At 41.4% G+C, this 21,827-nt stretch overlaps 1 long non-coding RNA gene across 3 annotated transcripts; it reads left to right on the top strand.

Annotated features, from left to right (window-relative positions):
* On the top strand, nucleotides 123-20,993 carry LOC110404843. Of its 3 annotated transcripts, none has more exons than XR_002442519.1 (2): nucleotides 123-522; nucleotides 16,892-20,993. It is a non-coding gene; the product is annotated as an uncharacterized LOC110404843 (long non-coding RNA). The 3 variants fall into 3 exon arrangements; XR_002442521.1 differs by lacking the exon at nucleotides 123-522 and adding an exon at nucleotides 4,478-16,083; XR_002442520.1 differs by lacking the exon at nucleotides 123-522 and adding an exon at nucleotides 4,482-10,628.

Below are 21,827 nucleotides of genomic sequence, written 5' to 3'. Positions count from 1 at the left end.
CGGGCGCGGAGCCAACCGCCGCGCACGCGCCGAGCGGGAACGGCGCGTGCGTCACCCCGAGGCGAGGCCCGAGCGGGAGCGGGCACGAGGACGCGCGGGGATAGCATTGCGCATGCGCGGCAGACGTTGAGGTAGAGGCGGGAGGTTCCCGCCCGGTCCGGCTCCCTGTGCTCGGTGGGGCAGCCGGGCCTGGGGCCGAGCGTCGTGCATCAGCTGCCGCGGTTGAAGTGACACCGAGAGATGTTTGTCCAGGTGTTCTACCTCATGGAAAAACTGTTCTGGTCCTGGGCAAAAAGGGCTGAAAAGCTAAACAGCAGCCTGGAGAGTGGAGGTTCCAAGTGCTTTTGTGTGATGCTTGCAAATCTGACCTTTAAGTTACCTTTGGAACAAAATAACTCCTTTTGTGTGGTAAAAGAGTAAGCATAAGCTGTGGAACTATGGAAACTCCTACTTCTTGTCACCCTGGATCCCGAATACATTGCAGTGTATAGCAGAAGAGCAGGCGTTGGCTGCTTTTTTCAGGTTAGTGACCCCACACGCTAATTCCATCTCATTCTCCTGACCTGCAGGGTCTGTGCATCACAGAGGTACAGCACAAGGGGAAAAGGAGGCTTTCAAGGAATCACAGAGCGCAAGGGGTTGGAAGGGACCTTAAAGATACCTGGTTCCTACCCCCTGCTGTGGGCTGGTTACCACACCTCCTTGGTTGGAAGTGCACTGAGGCCCTCTGGTTTCCAAGCAGAATTATCTCTTGTAACTAGTGACAGGACGAGGGGGAATGGCTTCAAGTTGCGCCAGGGGAGATTTAGGCTGGACATTAGGAAACACTACTTTTCTGAAAGAGTGGTCAGACGCTGGAACAGGCTGCCCAGGGAGGTGGTGGAGTCACCGTCCCTGGAGGTGTTCAAGAAACGTTTAGATATAGTGTTGGGAGACATGGTTTAGTGGGGTTGTTGGTGGTAGGTGGATGGTTGGACTAGGTGATCTTGTAGGTCTTTTCCAACCTAGCTAATTCTATGATTCTATGAATTAAGGTATTTGTACAACCAGTAAGCTCAAGGGAAGTGAGCGAGTCTTTGTACCCTTTGGTTAAACCCATAATATCATCACCTACTTAACATGGAGCGCCTGAGAGCATTAGAGACAAGGGGTTTTGGAAAGGTGAAACACCTTGTTAATCCCTTACATGTATGAGCTTTGGAGATGCCTATTCCTCTGTTGCTGCTAAATGTGTTTTACCCCGATTTTCTCTTGTATTTGTACAAAACCTACCATGTGGTGCTGCTGTTTATGTGCCCAGAGGAAGGCGGCTGGCTGTGTGGTGTGGAGCCCTTGGGATCTGATGTTATTGGAAAGCTGGTCCTGGAAGAAAATAGGCCTGTGCAAACATGAGGGGGATAGGGATGCTGGCTTAGTGACGCCACTGCATGTTGTCAATGTAAATATTTTTATTTTATTCTGCCTTTGTTTCAACAATAAAAGGGCAGGAATTGACTTGTACGCAAAATACAAATTTCACTTAGAAGCTCAGAATTGTCTGAGGCTATTTATTGTGATTTGGTTTTGTTTGCTCATGTGCCAAAAAGTTCCCCTGCTTATCCAGATGGTTTTACCACACTCCCCATGCAAAGACTTTCTCTTCACCGCTGTTACACGAAGGGCAGAACTGAGGATCCAAGATCACCACATTCAGTGCTTCCACTGACTTGATTTTCAGTGAGGAATGCCAACTGGAAATCTTGTGGCTCTTATTACAGCACCCAGCCTCTGTTAAAAGGTTTTCTTTTTAATATGTCTTCCATATTTTTATGCCAGTAAGATTACCTCATGTATCCGTATAAAATGAATGAATTAAAAGCGAGCACAGTAGGTAAATTTATCACACTGATTTATCTGGAGGTTTAGGATGAAGCTGCTTCTTCTAGTATCTATTGTTTGTTTTTTGTTTTGTTTTGTTTTTTACAGCAGCTACAGCAGTTATGTCCCTTTTCAAGAAAAATAATTCTTTTTCATTTGTTACTCCTACCATATTATTTTTCCAATGGTCTCAAACAATATAGCGCATTTCAACTGCTCGGTGCATATGAAATTTAAAAAATACCATAAAAGTGAATGAATGCTGTAAGAAATAAAAAGCATTGGCGAGTAAGGAAGAACGACCATGTAATTCTAAGGGAATACAATTATTTTTCCTTCCCACTCTCTTTCACAAAAACCAGTCACGTGACAGCTGCCTGCTTTTGGCATTAGTCAGCTGTTGTATTAGCTTCTAACATTTGTTGATAATTTTCTCTCATTTGTGCCTGTGTATAGAAATCTGGTTATTTATACAAAAAAAAATGTGCTGCCAGTAAATATTGTTACATCCCTGAAGAGCTACATTGTGTTAGCCGTCTGATATTTATATGTCCACATGCAACCAATCAGCTTCAGTGAAACGTAAACAGTAGATGTCTGTTGGCCTCCTTCTGAAGGTCAGTGGACAAAATAAGACACATCAAGGTCACCTGAAGCAGCTTCTAGCTGTTTTATGCCATAGTTTATCCTATTTCTTCATATACCTTTTTTTTTTTTTCCTTTTGGTGAGGATCTGAACTGATGGCACATACAGGCAAGAGATTGTTTGTGAACAAGTTAATTGTAATGCTGCCTGCTGTGCATACATACAGTTCATATTAAGCTTTCTTTCACTCTAAATCTGCATTCCATTTTTTAATCATTACTGTAATAAATATCTGCATAAAAAGAATGCTAGAAAATAAATGAGGAAATGCACTTGCAGTCATAATGTGATCCTCTTTGTAATAACATCTTTAATTTGGGTAGCATGAGCAATGCAATTAATGCAATTCCTTTCCACTGGCTTTGTAGCTTATTCAGCACTCAGTATGGAATGAGAAAGAATTCTGTAATTGATGAAGCTGATCCCCACAGTATTCCTACCAAAAGTATATGTGTATATTTAGAATCGTATTTAATAGTGATACTTTGTTAGTATCTAAGAACTGCCCAACTCGGGATATTCTGAGTCTGTGATTCCATTCCTATATTTATACTGTATCAGTGCTGCTAAATGTTGAGGTCTCTTACCTCAGACTTACCAGTTTACCTGACCTACCTGGTCTTACATGGCTTTGACACACACAGTGGAACTATGGTGGAGCTTCAGTGCTTGTCATACCAGCAGGAGCAGCAAAGTTGAGAGTGAAATAACAAAGTAGTCTCTGTAATTTTGCACTGGGGAAAGTAATCAAATTAACCCTCCAGGCAAGCTCTCAAAAAGTAAAATAAATCCCTTTATGACAAGAAATAATTTACTCCTCACAAACCTTTCAACACTAGCCAGAACTCAGACACTACATAAACATATGTACATCTTGAATTAATTATACATGCCTTCAAATTCCCCTACAAGTCATTCAGCACAAGGATAATGCAAGAACACGCTAAATATTCTGATGGTTGACATTAGAGAATGTAATCTCTTGTTCAAGGGAAGTTGGATTTATTACCGTGAGCATAGCTATTGCATGTTGTAGGTGACACAACAAGAAGCTCTTTCAGACTGGGTGTGTTCCAAAGCAGTCCTGAGCAAAAGCCAGGTTTAAGGCCTTATACAAAGTGAAGTCCTGTCCTTGGCCTGCTGAATTTTGGAGTTCATTGTCATGGGATGCTTTTGACAGAAAAAGTGACGAGGAATAGGGTCGGCACTGGCTTTGAAATTCAGTTGTTGGTTTGATTTCCAATTATTTGTTAGTTTTGTGTGGAAGGAAGGATCATCTATAGTTATCCCATCTCTCACAGTGGCTTTCCAGTCACCTCTGACTAACTATTATTGGGATTGGTTGTTAGGTACCTTTGGTCTGACCCACTTCGAGCTCCATTAATGACTCTAGTCAGAGTTCAGAGCATCTTAACACCAGAGGTGCCATTTTTTGTGCTTTCTCCTATACCACTGCTATTCATAAGAAGCTATAGGCAGCAAGTCCTAGCAGAAGTAACTACCTGGTACATAAATAATCACCTCTCTTTATTAAGTTTTAAATCACTCTTCCCAGATTTACCAAATGCCTGTGAGTACAAGTATTGCAAGATTTCCTCAGTAATGCTTCTGTGTGTTTTATTGGTTACTTTATGATTTTGTAAACCTTGAGCTTATCTTTCTTCTGCCTTCTCCAAATTAAGGCATAGCAGTCTCGCTGGTCTCTCCTCTAAAGTAAGCCTGCTTCATCCCCATGATCACATTGAATACTTTTTTTCTGCATCTGCTCAGATTTTACTATGCTTTTCATGCTCGCACTCTGGTCTTGACATCTCAAAATCTGGACTCACCAATGCTTTATATAGCAGAAAAAATGGTGCCTTTTTTTTTCCCCTCTCTAATACGTTTTGTTGTTTTTATTGTTTGGGTTTTTTTGTTTTTTTTTGTTTTTTGTTTTTTGTTTTTTTTAGTTTTTTAGTTTTTTTTTTTTTTTTTTTTTTTTTTGGGGGGGGGGGGGGGCTGCTACATCATAATACATTGAAGGTATACAATCTTAATTTAAGACATAAAAAAAGCAAAATTCCCTCTTTGGTATGTTTCTCAAGTGGTTAATCAACCTATTTCTTAAAAAGTACATGTAGTTTTGCATTTTAAATTTTGTATGTTTAATATTCAAACCTTTTGTTTGGTTGTTGTTTTTTAATGTTGTACCTACTGCTTTCTCCTGTCACTGTGAATGTGCATATATGTTATTTGTGCATAACGTACACAATACTTCTGAGCTGTCATTTTAGCACAGGATCTCATGCTAACAGAAGAGCGGTCCTGGGCTTAGCTACCAGGATGCAGAGATCCTTCAGAACAATGCACAAGAAGAACCAGCTCCTCCTGCGTCTGTTTGCTTTTATTCTTAGGAAAGTACTAAACCCAAGAAACTCTAATGAGCCAGTTTGCTTGCGGCAGTAAGCAAGATCCAATATACATTTTTCTTGCTGGCTTTTAGATTGAGTAGAATGAGTATTGTGTAGTTAAATAAATGATTCAAAACTGTCTATCACTAGCACCAAGACAGGAGAAAAAAAAGTCAGCTTTTGGAATAAATGTATATAAATATTTGTTTCAGCTAAAATACATTACTTTACTACTAACTTTAATCAAGCAAACATATTTCGGATAATTCTTGGGAAGATGCTTTGCTACATTCATTGACAGCTCTTAAAGTATCAAGATAGGAGAAGCATCTCTATAAGCTTCTGGATTTTCACTGACATAATTTGGTTTCCATGCACTGATAACATTGATTCTGGTGGTAACAATTACATTTTTTCAGGTAGTAGAAAAAAAAATCAATCTCAAAATGCCTGATTTTGTAAAACATTTGTCCCTGACATTACCTTGATGTAGAAAGAAAGGCCTCTGAATATCGATTGTGCCATACCAAGACTTAAAATGGCAGATGTATGAATCCAGATAAAAGTACTGTCTGTGACATAAGACATGTGGGACAACCATGTTGTTTAAAGTACTCTGAGCAGCACTACTTAGCAGTTGTAAACTTGATGGTTTCCATAGCAGAGAAGCTGTAAGCAACTGTACTCCAACGTGTAAACATCCAACATGTAAATAAGAACTTAGCTAATCGTTTGGTTCTCTTGAATACAAAGTGAAAACTGTACCCACTTTGGTTGTACTTTAGTTTCTCTTCCTAGCAATGAAAACATTACATGAAGAGCTCTCCAGTGAAGCTGGTATAAATACTGGGCAGGAGGAGCTTGTGGAAATAGCAGTCAGTTACAAGGTAGCCCTAACCCTGCTGCATTGATTACGCAGGGGTTACCATACACAGACACTGATACTGAATAGAGGTAAAAGATTTGTAGATTGTTTTAAGAGAAGACAGCTAACTAGCCTGCCTGTATTTTGTTCGAAAACTGAATCTGAGGTATTGGCTTCTATCAGTGTTTGTCACCAAAACCCTGCTCAAACAGTTTTGTTGGGATTCAGAAGTGTGTCCCTAAAAAAGAGCTCTGAAATTTATTTCATCCTTGAGCTTGCTGACCTGGGATTGTCTTTATGTCCATATTTGTCCCATCCTTCGTCTTCTCACATTTCTACCTTGCACAGTTCAGATTACCAGCATTTCCATAATGCAGCCCAGATATGCCATACCTGGCAGTGGAGTACTTCGGACGGATTTCTGTCTATCACTGTTGCTAGAGCTCCTGTTTTCATATCATCCTTTCTTACTTTTGTCCATTAAATGTGATTAACCATTTCTCTGCTATACAGACACCTTTGCATTTTCCCATTTATCATCTTTCTACACTAGTTTCTTGCCAAGTAACCACAGCCATTCCTAAAACTTCATCTGCCAGGTAGACCCCAAATGCTTTGTCTATCCCTTGCGCCTTCTGCTTAGCTGCTCTGATGTGACAGGTTGAGCCTCCATTCAGCATCAGCCTGTGGCGCTTTCCCCTTCTTTCAGTGCCTGGTCCCTTCCCCAGTCAGGAGTTACAATGCCTCTGCTCTTTGGCCTCATTTTATGTTGTCTGCAGGAGGAAAGCAATTAACAAATGTCACTGTTTCTCCTGTTTTGTGCCCACAGATCCGTGCCATGCATACAACTGCAGTACATGAAGATGGTATAGTATTATGTTGCACAGTATGTGAAGGGTGCATTCTATCAGTCCTTCCAGCTCAGTACAGCATATTGACTAATTCTGGGTATTGAAATTGCTGTTTTAAATGTAAGTTACAGCAGTAATAAATGAGGCTTTATCCACCAGATCCCCAACATTTTGTATGTTACTCTGAAAATCCTTTTACGAGCCCAATTACAAGTTAGCACTTATTTTAATTAAACTTACAGCACAGCACACAGGTTAGTTAACCAGTGCTCCAAAGCTCCATTCAGTTTTAGAGGAAATTAGGAAGCACTTCCAATCAAGTTTATCTGTCATTCTTCACACACTGTGCTTGAGCATACATTATAAAAATGGTAATAGAGGATTATATGTCTCCAGGGAAGATAATGGGAATGTGAAACTTCTCTCTTCTAGGCTGTTTTTTTCCAATTTAGTTTAGATTCTCGAGTTTTAAAAATGCATTTGATGTTTGACTACAGTTTAGATGTCTGCATTAAAGGAGCAGGTGACCTCAGCTTCCAAGCCAGAGGGCTATAAAGCCGCCTCACCATGTTAAATCCCTTATTGTGAATCTCAGCAAAAAACTGATTGGTTTATAGGACTGAAAATGCTTGCTGCCTTCAACTATGAGTCAAATCCTGTCTGTGGCAGAAGCTAATTGGATGGGTGTTGCTTGTAAAATGCCTCTCCTGCATCTTTTTCTGATTTTCATTCCCAAGGCTTTCAGCCCGAAAGAGTTGTGTTTGAAAAAGATGAAAAGAAGAATTTGGTTTTAGGGAATGCAGCAACACAGTCCTTTGTTAAATCTGGTTTGATGTGTCTCTCCATTGACATCTAGTGTCCATACAGAAAGATCTTTAGATTGCTCACAGCCATATTGGCAATATTTATCTCTAAACTTTTAAAGATTTCTCCATATGTAGCAATTAAGACTTACTATTAACAATAGCAGGTCAACCAGGAGGTGATACCAATGGGGAAAACACAGGAATCCTCCTACACTTAACATTTTGTTTTATGCAGTGACATCCATATATTTTTGTGTTCCAAATTTCTCCAGAAACCCATAGAAATATGATCCTCTTTAAAGTTATCCTGTGAACATCTGCAAAATACTTTTAGTCTCTATTATCTTCTCTCAGAGCATACAGCAATTGTGAACCAGTATTCAATACAGATTTTATGAAGTATTGTAGCTCTATAATCAGATATTACTCTTTCTTTCATTAAGCAAGAGCTTATTTCACTGACAGAGGGCTCTGTTAAGCCCTATCTTCATTAAACTCCATTGTATCCCTAAAAGCTGTTTAACAAAGAACTCTTCTTATCTACTGTTACCTTCACAGTGATAACAAGCTATTTTGCTATTTATCCAGAACGTGGTATAAATTCAGAGCTGCTACAAAAGAATTTGCTGTTTTGTTTATGCAAAATCTTGAACAGTAGCAGCAAGCAATTAGTCATGCCGCTGCTGTACACTTTGCTCCAAAAGCAACTCCACCTTCACAACACTTCCTACTCTTTCAGTCAGCATTAGGTGCTTACGCTGGGATAGCACACACATAAGAATTACACTAGAATCCTAGACCCACCATGCCAAGTCCTTCCCTGTTCTGAAAACTCCCTGTAGGTTCATGTTTTAAGCATTTCCATCATCGGGTTCCATTTTCAAAGAAAGTTACTTGAAATATATTACTTTACAAAAGCTTAAAAAGTAATGTTTGATACATTATCTCTTCAATCATGAGAAGAAAATCCAGTCAGTTAAGAACTTGCTATCAAAATATGTAACATGCACATATAGGCGTTAGCTGCAGATTTATTTAGCAAACACCTATGGTAGATCATTGACTTCTACTTTCAAAGCACCAGCGGTCTAAACTCTGCAAGAACCTTGGACTTACTCTGCCATCTTATAATAATATCGGAGTGAGTTGGTGGCTAGGATTTCTTGTATGTATGTATGTATACTTTGTTGTTTTTTAAAGTGATAAAGTTGCAACACCAGCTTTCTGACTCCAAGACTAGCTTACAGTACAGGTACAGATCTTACCCTCTGAGCAGAGAAATGCTTTCAGTTTCTCAGCAGCAAGCCCTCTAGCAGCTTGAGTACCCTGGCAGGCTGGGATAAGAAGGCCTTCCATCCTTTCAACCAACAAAATTTGGTGGTTAATTTGTCTTTATTGACAATCTGAAGCATAGCAGGTGACAGCCATTAACACTGCTTCCAAATCATTAAGACTAGTGCAGCAGCCTTATTAGAGCCAGCTGGATTTGGAAAGAAATAATCTATCAAGGAAAGTGATCAGAAAATTCCAGTTAACTAAAAAAGAAGCAGCCTCTTTTTGTAGTGTTGCAGCCTTAGGAGAAAAGTAGGACAAGTCCAAGGTGCGTGCTGGGCACAGCTGCAGGCTGGGACTGACTGGATGGCTGTAAGGGACTTGTGGACTCCATTGTTTCCTGCTTGTGTTTATGATTTATCCCTCTGGCCAGCCTTCTCTCAGTATCTCATAAGCTCTAGAAGAGCTCTCACTTGGTTTGGTGATATCTGGCACAACAGGAAATTTCTGATGTACAAATAATGAAGCTTTGCCTTGCAGAAATGGGAAACTTCTGTTGAAAAAGAGCTAGAACAGCCTTGAACCTTTTCTGTGAAGGTCAGAGGAGGGTGATAAAATATTTCCCACACTTTCTGGAAAAGTACTTTTCATCAGTTTCTGTGGATCTCTGTCAAATATTTACTCTCTCCTTCCTTTCAGTGTTACATTAACTAAATTACTTGTTACATTAGCCCAACTATCAGAGAATCTGTACTAAAATTACCTGCTGAATCAATCTGTCCAAAATAAGACTGACAGCGTCATTAAAATGGATCCTGCTTAGATTATTCATAATTTACCTATAAAGCAAAACATGTGATCATGAACAGTAAAGGAATGTGACAATAATTTCCTTCCGAGCTGTGGGTTCTGGCAAAGGCTTTAATCCGAAACTGCTTTACAGTGAGAATTACAAATACACATTTGTATCTACCCTTGTTATGATCTGTCAGCCACCCTGACTTTTCAGCCCTGGCAGGACTCAGTGCTTCCAGCAAGGCCAGATCCTGGCTCCATGCTGTCTGTGGAAGACAGCAGTGGCTGCAGCTGGAAGCATCGTGTTGCTTCAGCAACACCTCACGCCCCCAGGCACCGCGTTGCCTCGGTGACACCAGGTGGGCAGATGCTGCCAGATCAAGTTGTCTCAAGGCAGCTACCCCCAAAAAGCAGGGCAGCCTTGGCCGTTAGGGAAGAAGGGTCAATGAGCAGGGGTGGGTGGCCTCTTTGTAGGACCATTCACAGCCTGGTTTTGAATGAGGAGACTGACTGGTGTGTGTTTCCTTGCAGATGGTGAGACAGGGCTACTGCCAAAAGGAGCTTAGTATTTAATGTGTTAAGATAAGACAGGGGGAAGGACAATGTCAGCAGGAGGGGATTGGCTGAAGGGAGCAAGTGCTGAGGCCATTGTTCTTGGTTTACATAATCAGGACCTGCAAATGTATTGCAACATCAGAAATAATTGGAGAGCAATGACTCTTGTTACACTATGCATCTATGAATTGAGGTAGTTGTGTACATTCATTCTAGAATAGTCTACTATTGCATTATGGTGGATAAACATTGCAAAGTGTCTTGTAGGCAGAGGATTAAATATCCATTTACAAAGGCAAATACCTCTGTTAAGATTGTTAGACATAAAACCTCCCACCCAGGTGACTGCAGGCAGTACAGCAATTAGACCTAACCAGCAGGAAAATGGTGACAGGTTTCCAAGAGCCCAGAGGTCCTTTATCACAGCTGTGATCAGCACCAAAATTTATTCTGTGGATTCACTGGAGCTACCTGCATAACTGCTAATAAGAGGAAAGGGTTCCAAGTCTGATGTGTAGACGTCAGTTATCCATGGCATCTGTTGAAAAACAAGAAGATGTAAAGGACAGAAGAATTTGCACAAAAAGACAGGTAATTTCCTTACCACTTATCTTTTTCTGTAGGAATCTTTTCTCCCTTTGCAGTGTTGGATTGAGAAGCCTCTTGCCTACTGTAATTAGCTCTTGAATAAACAGCATATTTTGAACACAAGCCTCTGTGTCCTGTTTTTGTGTGTTAGCTATAATTAGGGCTTGATTTGTTTGACTGGTTGTTCTTCTAAGCCTTGCACTGATTCTTGCAGAAGAGCATAGCTTGCTTTAAGGGGTCTAGAGTTTCTTTTAGCTTCTAGAAACATCACTACATGCTGCAGCGTTATGTCTCAGCTATATTAACTTACATGTTTTAAAGTAAACATTTCTGTATTTATCATTGTAGCCTTCCTGCTTGATGTAGCCTTGCATTTCTGATATTTAGCTTCAACCTCTGTGCCCTTCTTTGTACATTTTCTGCAATACATTAGCTGTCTTTATCCTCACAATGAAAACTATGCTTAATTGTGTTTACAAAGGCTTCCTGAACTGTGAGAAGTGTTTCTCAGTGTGTGTGGTTTTGCATCATTTAGCCTTGAAAGGGTGCAGTTTTCCCTGACCTCTTGCTGTTTTTTCTCAGTGACTCTGGTAATTGCATCAGTAGCTTTGGGATTCACATTTTCCTTTCACATGTAGGAAAGATCCAACCTTTACTTACCCCCCTCCCAGCTGAATCACATAGTCCCTTCTTTTGCGAGCCTTCTCTGGCTCAGCCATACCAGCTTTTTGGCTTCTGTGAATGCAGACTTGTTTCACTCTTGTGCAAAATCATCTCTGCCACACTGCTCATTTTCCTGGCTCATCATTTCATTTACTTTGCTGTGATTTCCTCTGTCGTCCCTTTTCTCTCTCTACATCAAACACATTTCATATCAAGATCCTTCATGACCTCTGTTCAGTCGATCGTTCGCAGTCTGTCTGTAGTCGTTGATCCGGAGTTGTCCACCATCACCATTCCAAACAGCCATTTCTCCCCATCACAGCTGGGCAGTGCTCTCTAGAAGTACCTTCCGAGACCGACCTGCCTCACTGATTCTGTGCACTCCCACCTGTCTGGGGTATTCATCCTTGTTGTGCCACATTCCTAAGGAAAGCCTCAGAGAGGAGACTTGTCTTTTGTTCTTCTCAGCGCACTGAAAAATGACAGCTCCCTAAACTGCACTGCTAGTAATGCATCCCAGATGTACGCATTTGTGATTCTAATGTCACCTCAAAGCTTCTTTGTCCCCACACTGATGCTCCTCCGCTTTATCCACTGTTAGCAGGGGAGTTCCCTTTCAAACGCACAGCAGTTGTGTCAGTTCCCTGATGTTTAATTTGCAGTCAGCAAGAAACTAGAGGAAACATGCAGACAAAAAAGGCTGTTTCTTATCTTTCTTCACACTCTTTTAAAGGTGACTTTTCTGAGTCACAGCTAATGTAAACCATTTGAAAAAGATACAGCCTAGACCTATCCCATGGCTTAGAGAAACCTAAGAGATTGTTTAGTGTTTGCACTATTGGTGTGTGTTCTTAAAATAGGCACCCTGTCTGATGTAACTCGGTCAAGTCCTTCTTCAGATTTTGTGGAGTTCATTTCCCTTGTCACCCACAGCAATCTTCAATGTACAGAACATTGATTTGTCAATGAAACAGCAAAACTGACGCAAAGTTTGGCTCTTCCTCTGTGTTTACAGGAGAATCTCAGTACAGAGGATATGCACTGTAGTTGTTCCTTTGTTTGTATTTAATGGTAAGAGAAACGAGAACGTAATCATGCCCTGTATCACTCAATCTCCTCCCTGTCTCTAAGCATTTGAGCTCTTTGAAATAAAAGCAGGTGATAATGCAGCTTTTTCTGGCAGTTGAGAGCATCTCAGAGGCAGATGAGGAGTGATTCTGCCCAGATCATTCGCATTGTGCAGTTTCCATCTGACAACAGCTTCCTGCTGAGCCGTCTTTCATGTAGAGGAGCGTGGCCATTACAAACAGTATTTCAAGTACCAAAAAATAATCAATGTTAGAAGCACAGCGTTTCCTGCTTGTTTTCTTTGTACTCTTGACAACCCAGTCAGATAGTGCTAGCTTCATTTTTTCCCACGAACAGCTGGCTAATTTCTCCTTGTCTGAAATCACTCCTGTGCATGCTACTAGACTTAAGGATGCAAGGTCAAAATGAGGTTGGGCTCAGAAACCAGCTATTTCTGGTTAGCTGTTTTACCTATTTGTTTTCTGGTTAGCTTTGTACAGCAAAGTGAACTCACTTCACTTATCCTCTGAACCTATCATCCCCTTTTAAAGCACAGCAGAGGGTTACAAAAGATTAGCTGCCAAAGGTTTCTGAAAACTGAAAGCCTTTTATAAAACGAGTGTTTCAAGCTCACAATTTTGGTTGGCCTGAGACTAAAATGAAGACATAAGAAAGAGCAAAGGCAAGAAGGAGAGAGAAAAGAGTCAGTTGAGCTGCCTGACACTGAGGAGGAGGGCTCAAGCTTTTGGAGGGAACTAAGGAATAACAGTGAAAAAAGATAACACTGAGCTGTGTTGCACCAGACCAAGGAGCAATCTTAGTGAGCCTGAACTGCAGGCCAGTGCTAGGAAGGTGTGGAAAAACAAATCAGTGAGAAAACAGTTCATTGATGAAATTGCCCAAATTAAGCGGGGGAAAAAAAACACTGTAATATATAAACACTTTAACTGCAAAGTTGTTTAACGTGAGCTGTCCTAGAAACTGGCAGTGTAGGCTGTTATTGCTACTTCCTGGGCTACGTAACAGACACAAGGACAGACTGTGAAATTTTCCACCTAGTGATAGGGATATTAAATTGTAAAAAAAAAGATAAGAGTATCTCAAAAGCAGTGAGCTGCTGTTTTCTCAAGACCTTGCTGCTTAACTTCAAAAGAAACACTGTGGAAACAAAGTGATTCTCAAGAAGAGATAAATCTTTTACAGAAAGAATAGTGTTGTAAATCATCTTTCAATTTTCAGAATTTGTTTTACCAAGTTAGCAAATTAAAGCAAGAGAAAAATGTATTCCAGCTGATTGGGATCAAAATCCGAGTCTCAGACATGCCAAAGAATAGTCCAGATAGAGAAGCCAGCAATTAACTGATGAAGAAAAAACCATGGCAAAGTGGAAAGTGGAGGGGGAAAAAAGGACGGAAGACTGGAAAATGTCATTGCATTAGCAGAAGTACAGCCAAAATGGATGATTTAAATATATGAGGAACAACCCAAAAGGTTGTATGGAGTGAGGTTTTCTTGGGAGTTAGCAAGTATGAATCGTTGCACAGTGACAGTGTTGGCACTTAGAAAGAAAGCTGCACGAAGCTTGGTTGAGTTGGAAAGAGCGTACTTCCACAGTGGTTGTTTTCTATTTATTTAAAAGAACAGAGAAGAGACACAGAGAAGATAAGCTGTCAGGAAAGAGAAGGAGGAATAACTGAATCCTCACAAAGCACTTGGTAGTGATTGAGCTGGGTCTGCGCAGTGCTAAGTGTTTCCAGGGCCAGAAGGCCAGCAGCTGCCCAGGGGACAGAGGAGCTGAGCACCAGAGCCCAGAGTCCAGTGCCACAGCTGAGGAGCTCCCTGCAGCCCCAGGGAAAGGGCAGCCCCTTCTGCACAGGGCCTGTCACTACCAAGCAGCACAAGTAACACGTCTGCAGCTTTCTGAAAAACAAAATAATTATTCATTTCCTTTAAACGGAAATATTTGAAGATCAAATATATTTTGATAGGCAAAAATGACAAAAATATAAACAATCCACCTTTCTCATTTCACTTCAAGAAAGTAAGGGATCAGGTGCTAGACATGAAAGGCCTGTTTCAGCAGCTATTTTCTTCAGCTAAAGCAAAGGGAGCAGATGCATTAAATATGCATCTTTTCAGACTGAAGCTGAACATAAGAAAGAAGCGATGGGTTTTCATTTTAAAGGACCCAGTATCTTGCTGAGTTATTCATATCAGTGTTTGGCTTCCTCTCACAAGCAAAAGCAAATAGTTAAACTGTATTTTAAAATATTCTAGTATCTCAGGAAAGGTAGAATTCTTGTTGGCATTTTCAGCTGTATGTATTTTTACAGAAAAAGACCCAATTAAAAAGGTAAAATAGGTAAGGCAACAAGCACCCACTGTATTGGCAGTTCAGACTCTCAGACTGCTGAGAACTGTCCCCAGATAAATGAGGTTACATTTTGCTTACACCCTTAGCATATATACTGAATAACAGATTTCTCTAAATTTATATTGAAATAAATTTGGCAAGAGCTACTAGAACAGGAGGAAAATGATGACTGAACCTTAGGAGCAGTATTTGTTAGCTAGAAGTCTCACGAACCCCCTTTTGAAAATTAATACTTTGGTTGTGGGAACAAGTCAGAGAAATTGATAAAGACTGCTCAGTGCTTTCAGTAAAAAAAAAATGGAAATTTTGTTGTAGATTATGTGTTTATGAAGAGAAAGAAAAATCACTTAAACAATACTGAGTGCAAAGAAGGTCTTGGGAAAAAAAGGTCATCAAGAATAAGTAAAACAAGAGCAGTAGATGTTAAGATGTTGTGGTTTACAAATGTAAGATCTAATGACCACAAGGGATTACATCTTCCTAGCTGAATTCTACCAAGTATTTAAAATCATTTGAGAGGTAGTTGTATTCACATCCTGTGTGCAATGTGCTGCCATGTGAAAAGGAGGTTTTTTTCTCTGTTCTCTTGTACCCTTTTTTGGTGTCTTAGATAGTCTCATACTCAGGCAGAGCCACTGAATCCTGAGATGTTTATATTTCTTTCTGTCCACACTGTCTGTAACTGTAATCTTCTGTCTGGGTTTAAACAGAAATCAAACTGAATTCACTGAGGCTTGGTAGATGCCAGGTAATGCCCATAAAGTACTTTGCAGTCGTTCACGGTGCCAGATCACAGAGGAAGGTTTCTCTTATCATTTGACACAGAAAGGTCTGTGAAGGACTGGGACAGAACTTCCTGTGCAAAGTCCTCTCGCAGGTGAACCTTCCTCCTCTATCCTTTCAATGATTGAATGATACAAACAAAGCCCTGACAAAGCTGTCCTGTGGCCAGGGAAGTCTCTGGATGATGATTCTTCAGCCATCTGTGAGTCTGTGAGCTCATTACCTATGGTAACTTGAAAGCATCTATGTACCTAATGAAAATGGATTTCCTGTTTTTATCTCCATATTCATCTAGGCGGGGTTTTGTACTGCAGTTAACCCTCATTTTCTTAAAACAAACATCGCAGGAAACCGTTGATTTTGAAAACATCCTCTTTTCAAAGTAAATTTTGGCAAATTTCAAAAGTTCCATGGTTACCATGGTACTTCCATCAGAAAATACTCCTGATCAAACAGTTAGCAGGTTTCACGTCTCCTAGCAGTCGTATTTCAGAGAATCTAGAGCAGCCATATGACTAATATGCTGAACAGCTCCATTAACAACCAAAAGAACTAAACTGAAAAGTCAAGGTGAGCATTTTCCATGGGTATCTCACTTCAAGATCTTATAATTACTCTGAATAAAGCTGTAGTAGGTGAGCTGAAGTGTGATTAAAAAGAATTGGAAGTAAGAAAAAGACTCTAAATACAGTGGGCCAGGCATTGTAAATATTACCGTTACTACCAATGGAGTCAGAATGAAGAACAATGGATGGGCATTCTTTTGCTCAGAAAATCACTAGCTGTTTATGGATGGTATAAATGTTGCTATGTTACGTGGATTAATTAAAAAAAAACATCCTTTACAAATCTGTATACCACCTTCAGCGAGGAATACTCTGTCAATTTAGTAAGTACTTTTTACCAGATAATTCAAATTTATCAGAAATGATGGGCCAGAGGGTTTTCATTATAGAAGAACCTATAGAAGACAGAACGTTGGCCAGCTACTCAATAAGAAAACTTTTTAAGCATATTTAAAAATCAATACCGATTTTAATTAATCAACTCTGTCAGTTCCCAGGGGAAACTATTAGAGCACCAAAATGAAAAGGCACAGCTGCAATGTCTAGCTCAGTACATTCCTCAATTGTAGATGTGGCTCGGCAGAAGTGGAGGTGCAGGCTGGAGAAGTACCGTGCACTTTGTTCCTCCTGTTCCTCCTCTAGCTAATTGCAGGCCGTGCTTTGGGCCAGGAGATCTTTGGTCTGATTAAGTAAGGCAGTTCTAGTGACACAGTATGCTTTTGTATTTTCCAGAAAGAGTAATATTAGCCATAATAAATTCTAGTTCACTAGGAAACAAAACTAAAAAGACAAATTTTCCTTCTGTTTTGCAGATTTCTCAACAAAGGAATGCCTTCAGACTGTACTGTTGGAAAATGTAGATAGATTATCCTGGAAAAACATACTTTGATATGGAAAGGAGGCACAGTAACCTCACTTTGCCCAAATGATTCAACATGTCCTGAAGACAGTTGCTCAGTCAATCAGAAAGCTCTGCCCCCTGCCTGTCTTGCTTATACCTGAGCTGATCTTTCAGGGAGTGGTGAAGGAGCCAGGCTTTGTGATCTAATTCTTACCAGGTATTTTCCTTACACACACCTCAATGAACTCCTGCTTCTAAACCATAAGACAAAACGTTCTAAGAGGGTCAGTCCATGGGATGCAGCGGTCTCCTGTACCAACTCACACCTCTCTCCAACATTTACAAGCATTTCCTGAACCATGCAGCTGACAGCTGCTTGCTCACACAGTGGCTTCTCCACAGGACTGCACCAGCAGTGCACAGCTGTTGAACTGCAGGAGACCTGGAGAGAAATCCCCTCATCTGCCCCATCGACATCAGCACTGCGTCCCAGGAGGAAACCTTTGGTTCTGGCCTTCCCAGGAGCAGCTCACCTTGGGTCCATGTTTGTTGTGCTGCTTTAGCAATTGCTGCTGCAATTCCCTTGAAGGTGAAAAATGCAGTCACCCTCCATTCCCACCCCATCTGTGTCCTTAACTGCACAGGCCAAGTACTGATAGAAAATGGAATGTGTTCATTCGTTTTATGATTGTTGCTGAGTGAAATGCCACGAGTGACTCTGCTTTTGGAACAAGCAGTACTTATGACACGGGAGTGGTTCATTCCTTCAGTTATCCCCATAGGTAGGAAAATGGAGGTGGAAAAAAATAAATATTTCATCAATACACAAGAGAATTTGTCCATACCACAAGGTATTGCTCTTCTCAAAAGAGACACGCATTTTGCACCAGTGCTGTTACGCTGTGCCTCACCCATGACATTTTCTGAAGAGGCAGAGCCACCTCTAGGCTCCTCACTGGCGCAGATGAAACTGAATCTTGCAGTCCCAACACAGCTTTTGCAGAATGGAAACAGCGTGTGCCTGGGAAAAAGACTTAGAAAGTCCTTCTTTCTCTGCCTGTGCTTGCTAGGTCCTGGTGGGTAAATACAGAGACTCTTGCTGCTAGAAAAGACACATAGTAATTTCTAATCTGCACACATTTCCCATCTCAGCAGCAGCCGCCACCATCACATTTCTCTGGGGTGCTGGCACTGATAAAGCAGGAGTAGAACCAGGTCTCTGTGTTCCCTCCTGTCCTACCTACTTCCTGGGCCAGCTTCAGGCTCCCTTTTTCAAGAGAAACCTCTGCTGTTGGAGCCTGAGTTCAACCGCATTACAAAGCTTGTGGTGTCTTGCAATTAAGCACGCCTGCAGCTGCTGGCAAGTGAGGGAAACGACCCTGAGAACAGTCAGTTCCCTTCCTTGGAGTGATCTCCCATCAGTTGCCAGTTCCTGAGCCAAAGCTCAGGCCAGGAGGCAGTCAGCAAAGCAGATAATTGCCTGGCAGTGATTGACACAGAGTCAAGGGTGAGTGGGGAAGAATGAGCAGGGAGGGTTCGGTTTCAGAGAGAGGTATTTTTATTTAGCATTTGTCTATGCAGGCAGTTGGGGGCTTTTCTCCATCACATTGGCTTAAACTTGAGGAGAAGGACTCGTAATTTTACACCTTTTCAGCATTTCAGCTGGTTCTGCTGACATATATGGAGATCAAAGATGAGAAGGGACAGAAAATTGATTTTCCAACCTTCAGCCAGAACAGAGAAAAAGTACTCAAGGCTAAATGGAAGTTTAGAATTTTTTTGACTGAGTGGAGAGGAAGGAGCAAGCACCTGCCAGTAATAAATAACTATTAGGAAACAGTATTAGGAAATACTGCTAAAAAGAAATGCTGCTGCTAGTATCTACTTTCAGCATTGGAGGATCTATAGCCAGGCAGCTCAAAATTTATTTAGATATCAACAGCTTGTGTGCAACTTCTCTCAAATGCAGAGCAGCAGCACTGTTAGAGAAGCCAGCACTCAGTGCTTTGACAAAGAAGCAGTCATTACAGAACAGAACATTTCGGCTTTCCAGACAGTAATACCTAGAGTTAGCAATAGCATTGTGTACTTTAGCAAATTTATATTCAAACTGCTATCTACAAAGGGAAGTAAAGCTTATCTGTACCTTTTTGCTGTAACTTTGATACTGATCTTTATAGCTATTCTTCCAGTAAGAGAACCTATGAATTATAAACTGCTTAAGCTAAACTAAATGTGGAGACATTAGTAAAAGCTAAACTAAATGTGGAGACATTAGTAAAAGCTAAACTAAATGTGGAGACATTAGTAAAAACACTATCTGTCCGCTAATAAAGGTTTACATTTTTACCAGGTTTAGAGATACAGTTGCCAAACTATTCTAACACTCTGAGCAGGTGCAAAATGTCCCCAGTTATACACAAAAGTTGCTGCACTAGAAATTGTTTTGTTTTTCAAGAATGCAGTATCAGGCAGTGTATTCTGCCCTGCAGCCCATTCCTTCGCTTCCCCTGAGCTGCTTAATCAAGGCAGGGTCTACTAGACAGAAGGACAAAGCATGGCATAAAACCAGGACATCGAACAGGTTTAGCCAGAATCACGTACACGGCCTCTGAGCAGGCAGTCAGCCTATCTGCACAGGTAGGACTGCTGGTAGTGCATCCCAGGGGCAGGGGCAGAGGCTGGAATCCTTACAGCCCTGCTACCCAGCCCAGGGGGGAGCTCACACTGTGAGGGAAGTAGCTCCTAGCAGTTCAGAAGCAAAAGTCCTCACAAAGCAGCTGCTGAGGGAGCTGGGCCTATTTTCATATGGGAGCAGTTGAGCAACATTGTTGAAGTTCTTTAGTCCAGAGGTATCCAATGGCACCAGCACCCTCTTGCTGTTGAGCCAGCCGGCCTTTTTGTTTGTGGTCTGTAAAAGGAAGCAGCATTATGGCTGGAACCCAGGTGCCATGAGAAGAACCTTCTTACACAGCACAAATGTGGTACATTCCTGCCCAGTGGCTGCAATCCACTGGAAGAGACTATTTTGGCTGTGCTGAAAGATTACCTGCTCTAGGACCAGTCCCAAAATACCAGCTACCAGTTTATTCTGGTAGTTGTTCCACAGCTGATGGCAGGAATGGCCTCAGCAAACCCAGGCCCCTGAGACCAGCATGAAAGTTGGGAGTAATGCGGACTTATTCCTTCATGATACAAGGGGATCAAGTTAGGTAACACCAAAAAAATAATAATGGAATATACACAAGTGTATGGGACCCCGTGGTGTACATTCACAACTGCTGAGTGAACTGGCTGAGGTCACTGCAAGGTCACTCTTGGCTGTCTTTAAAAAGTTGCAGTGATCAGGGAAGGTTCCTGAGGACTGGAAGAAAGTACATGCGAGCCTAATCTTCAAGAAGAGCAAGAACAATCTGGGCTAGTAAACCCTACCTCAATCCCTGGGAAAGTGATGGAGCAGATCCTCCAGGAAGCCATCTCCTTGGAAGGCCAAGAAAGTGAGTGAGAGAGCTGTCAGCATGGGACTTGGAATGGGAGATTCATGCCTGCCCAGCCTGGCAGCTTTCGATGATGAAATGACTGGCTCAGTGAATGACAGAGCCAGACTCTTTCTAGCTGCAATGGGCAAAAATTGAAAAATGGGAAATTCTGCTTTGATGTAAGAGAACATTTATTTTGCTGTGAAGGTGATTAACACTGAAGCAGGTCATCCAGAGAGGCTGTGGAGTCACCATCCTTGGAGATATTCAAAAGCCATCTGGAGGCAGTCCTGAGCAACTCGTTCTAGTGGACTCAGCCAAACTTTCAACAATTGGATCTAAGGTCTGTCTATTCTTTGCCCAGCCAGCACCTGACAGTGGCCAACAGCAGATACTTCTGGAAAGAACACAAGAAGTAAAGCACTCTGCGTGACCTCCCTAGTATGTACTCCCAGTTCCAAACAACCTGCAATTCAGGAATTTCTTGTGCAAGAAGTGATATATAGCCATATCCGTTTTCAGTAGTTCTTCAGCTTTTGAGCAAACAAGCAGATGTGTCTGATCAGCCTACTTTAAACTTTTCTCCTCACACCACTGTTGTTGCAAAGCAACCCTTCATTCTTGGTCGTCTTGTTCTGTATGTAACTTAACTAAAAGTACCAAATGGAGTCAATCATACTAAACAGACAGTATTTTGTCACGCAAAATACAAAGCTCTATAAAAACATCAGGGTGGGGATAATATAATTAGGATAATTGAAATTGGAAGAAGGATCTGAAGTTCTTAAAAAATATAAAGTTACATTAAAAAAGTAGGTATTAAAGGAAGGGAAAGCTTGGTAGAAGGGTGATAGTTTACAGTTACTACTAACAGCTAAAGCATTAGAGAGTGCAGGAAATCTCTCTGTCTTTCAGAGCAAGTCCTGCTTCAAACTACAGGCAGGCAAGCCTGAGCTGGTGCCAGCACAGACAAGGTTTGACTGCAGGCCAGCTTGTAGGCTAAGAGAAGGCTTCTCAGAGCCCAGCTCACAGAAAGTCTCCCCTGCCCCCTCAGCACAGGTTATTATTAAGCTGAGAGAATGATAGCCTTCCCCCTAAGGGTAGATGGGGAGAAGAGGCTCCTACCTTCCAGCTGTCTGTCTGTCCTGCTACAGACATAAAATCTCTGAAGCCTGACTCAGAAAGCTACAGCTGCCACAAGTGGAAACACTAGGCACCAGCTGGTGCTCTTGCTTGCTTGCCTCTGACCTTGCCTTTAGATCTGCTTTGTCCATCTTGCTGACAGCCCCAGACAGCCATCTGCTGGGCAATTGCATTAAAAAAAAAAATCTACAACAGCATTTACAACCAAAACTATCGTTCAGTTCTTCCTAGTTTCCTATCAGAACATGAAGCATTCATTAGTTGACAGGACAGGTGGCACACTGC

This window comes from Numida meleagris, chromosome 11 (genome assembly GCF_002078875.1).
Source record: "Numida meleagris isolate 19003 breed g44 Domestic line chromosome 11, NumMel1.0, whole genome shotgun sequence".
Lineage (NCBI taxonomy): Eukaryota > Metazoa > Chordata > Aves > Galliformes > Numididae > Numida > Numida meleagris.
This window is presented reverse-complemented; position numbering and strand designations above follow the sequence as displayed.